A 3,776-nucleotide genomic window follows, 5' to 3' on the forward strand; every position below is an offset into this window, starting at 1 on the left:
ATAGAGAATAATAGAGGCTTTCGCATTTCTGAAATGCATCATTATAAGAAAATAATAAAGAACAATCACATTCGATCTATATTTAGACTCTTAAGCATAAGGTTGTTTAAAACGGCAATCTATAGTCTGATATCGAATATTTTTCCATATATCTTATAATATACTATTATTATATATAATAATAATACGCATACTCTGGGACGGAAGGATTCGAACCTCCGAATAGCGGGACCAAAACCCGTTGCCTTACCACTTGGCCACGCCCCATTTATATTCAACACTAATAAACACTAATATTGGTAGTGCTTAGTCGTCAATTCCAGTACAAATATTTATAGAATAAATTAGATTGTTGCTCAGATTTTGATACGTTTATAGATCCAATTAAACTCAATTTATTGATCATTACATATAATTCCATTAAGATATTGTATGAAAGTAGGATTTCTTCTATTCTCGTTTTATTTGAGAATTGAAGGATTTTTGATTGGCTGAGTTCAAATCAAAGAAAGGTTTTTTGACCTACTTTATGTTATTAATTTTTCCCTTATCCCTTATATCATAGCAATAATAGGGGATTAATAACTCAATCAAATCAAAAGAAATACAATTATCTTCAAGAACAAAGAAAAAAAAATTGTTATGCTTAATATCTTAAGTTTCATCGGTATCTGTCTTAATTCTTTCCTTTATTCAAGTAGTTTTTTCGTCGCCAAATTGCCCGAGGCCTACGCTTTTTTGAATCCAATAGTAGATGTTATGCCAGTAATACCTCTATTCTTTTTTCTATTAGCTTTTGTTTGGCAAGCTGCTGTAAGCTTTCGATAATATTTTTAATACTGTCCGAGACAAATTCATGATTTACTAGAAAAAAAAAAAAAAAGATTCTAACTAGTTATAAGATCAGATAAGTTGTACATACAGTCTGAAGCTTTAAGTTGAATCCAATATTGAAATTATTCTATAGCTATGATAAATCTGGATCACTCTCATTTTCTTATTCTTACTTTTTTCCTTTGAACGACCCTCTTCGAGTCCCCCACAATATAGAATTGTGGGTATGAAATCCAATTTTGAGTAATCAAGGACTCAACTCTTAAAATTTTTTCCTATTTATAGAAATAACTTCACTGCATTTCTTGGTGTCAAACCAGATTAAAATAGAGAATCTATTCTCTTAAAAAAAAAATGATCTTGGAGATTGTGTAATGCTTACTCTCAAACTATTTGTTTATACAGTAGTAATATTCTTTGTTTCTCTCTTCATTTTCGGATTCCTATCTAATGACCCGGGACGTAATCCGGGGCGTGAAGAATAACAAAATCAGATTTTTTTTCCTTGCTTGATTTTGAAATGTTCTTAACATTTTATCTATTCCACATCTTTCCTCAACTATAAAAAAATACCAAGTAATTGACAGAAACGGAAAGAGAGGGATTCGAACCCTCGGTACAAAAAAATCGTACAACGGATTAGCAATCCGACGCTTTAGTCCACTCAGCCATCTCTCCCCAAATTGAAAAAGGATAATTACTATGATACATTGTATAAAAAATAGAAAATAAAGGCTTGAAAAAAGCCCTTCTTTATCTCTCTTTATTATCTTTATCTACCCCTTTATAGATATATAATTTCATTATATTGATATAGATAATTATCTAGATATATCGATGGATATCTATCAAATCGATAAAAACTTTTTTTTATTAGGAATTCCATTTAGATAAATTAGATTTCATTAGATAAGGGCTCAAAAGAAGAGATATCTTCAATCCTAATATATAAATAATACCAATATATTAAAGATTCATAAAAATATTTATAAATAAAAAGAAAGTACCTTTTTTAGTTTATTTCATCCGAAAAGCCCTTTTCTTTTTATTTTTAGTTCCACGGCCTGGCCTGGTCAGTACCTAGCCGGGCTTTTTTTGTTCCAATAAATCGTAGATCAAATTATTTATTTGATTTGAAAATGTTTTTGAAAAAAAAAAAAAATAGAAACAACAAGAATCCTAAGAAGATTTATTATTTCAATTCCTATGATACAGAAAAAGATGATATAGAATCAAGGTTCGATTTCTTATTATTATTTTTTAGTACTTTACTAGAATAAAAAACTTGTTAATTAGTTAATTAAAACGAGTCCTCTTTTCCTAATCTCATTAGTGGCCCTGATGAAAATACGTCAACGCTCAAATTTTCATGATTATTTTCTGATCCGATCTTTTTATTACTTATTAATACGACTTATTTTCGTCTTCGACAAAAGGTCCATTTATATACAATAATTGCATTGTAGCGGATATAGTTTAGTGGTAAAAGTGCGATTCGTTCTATTAATCCCTTAATAGTTAAGGGATCCTTCGGGTTGATTAATATTCCGATCAAAAACTTTATTTCTTAAAAGGATTTAATCCTTTACCTCTCGATGAAAGATTCGAGGAAAAATAAAAATTCTCGTGATTTGTATCCAAAAATATGTTCTAAATTGAAAAAATTGGATCATGAAATTACGAAACATAATTTTATTGAATTGGATCAATACTTCCAATTGAAGGAATAAGGGATCCATGGATAAAGGTGGAATTTTTTCTAATCGTAACTAAATCTTCAATTTTTTCTTTGTATAAGGGAGATTGAAGCAAAACAAAATAGCTATTAAACAATGTCTTTGGTTTACTAGAGACGTCGACATCGTTTTTTTAGCTCGGCGGAAACAAAATACTTTTCCTAAGGATTATATTAAATAGAAATAGGGAACGAAATAAATAACTGGAAAGATTGTTATAATCTCCTCTTGTATAGGGATCATCTATAAAGCGGGTCCTTTTGAATGCATTCAGACGGAAAGGCTGACATAGATGTTATGGATGGTATTTTTTTTTGTTTACATCTTATAAATTTAGGAATTTATCCATCTTCCATAAAGGAGCCGAATGAAACCAAAGTTTCACGTTCGGTTTTGAATTAGAGACGTTCAGTTCAAAATGATGAATCAACGTCGACTATAACCCCTAGCCTTCCAAGCTAACGATGCGGGTTCGATTCCCGCTATCCGCTTATCTTATCTTATAATATTCTTATCTTATAATTTATATATATTATAAATAGAAATTAATTAATAATGGAATTACTCAAATAAAAATTTTCAATTTACTTAATTTTAACTAAATTTTAACTAATGTATTAGTTAATGTAATGCATCATTGAATTCAATATGCAATTTCCGGAATTCTCACACATTTTTTTTACGAACAAGAGAGGTGAAAATACGAAAAAAAAAATTGGAATCAAAAGCGTCCATTGTCTAATGGATAGGACATAGGTCTTCTAAACCTTTGGTATAGGTTCAAATCCTATTGGACGCAATTTTTTTTCATATATTTTTTTTTAGTTTTAAATTTTCTATATCATGTCAAGAAAGGAAAGATTTTGAATGATTTGAATAAGAGACGCTTATTTATTAATAGTAATTTATAAATTAGTTTTAATATTAATTGTAACTCTAGTTTTAGATTTATTATATAAATAAACTAATAATTCAATTCTGTTTTATTTGAAGATAAGATATTAGTAGAAAGGATATTCAAATTCCAAATATTAAGATATTTATGATATTCTAAATATATTATTAGAAATATAATCTAATTTTAACTTTAACTATATTTATAAAAAAATTTCTTAATTGTATTTACATTTCATTTTAATATTGATATATATTTCTAGAAATATTATCTACTTTCTTTAATATATTTATATATATTTTTTATTTTAT

At 27.9% G+C, this 3,776-nt stretch overlaps 1 non-coding gene across 1 annotated transcript; it reads right to left on the reverse strand.

Annotated features, from left to right (window-relative positions):
- Positions 1-1,424: 1,424 nt before the first annotated feature.
- Positions 1,425-1,512, reverse strand: TRNAS-GCU (transfer RNA serine (anticodon GCU)). Its single transcript has one exon. It is a non-coding gene; the product is annotated as a tRNA-Ser (tRNA).
- Positions 1,513-3,776: the final 2,264 nt, after the last annotated feature.

This window comes from Cucumis melo, unplaced genomic scaffold, assembly GCF_025177605.1.
Source record: "Cucumis melo cultivar AY unplaced genomic scaffold, USDA_Cmelo_AY_1.0 utg001925l, whole genome shotgun sequence".
Taxonomy (NCBI): domain Eukaryota; kingdom Viridiplantae; phylum Streptophyta; class Magnoliopsida; order Cucurbitales; family Cucurbitaceae; genus Cucumis; species Cucumis melo.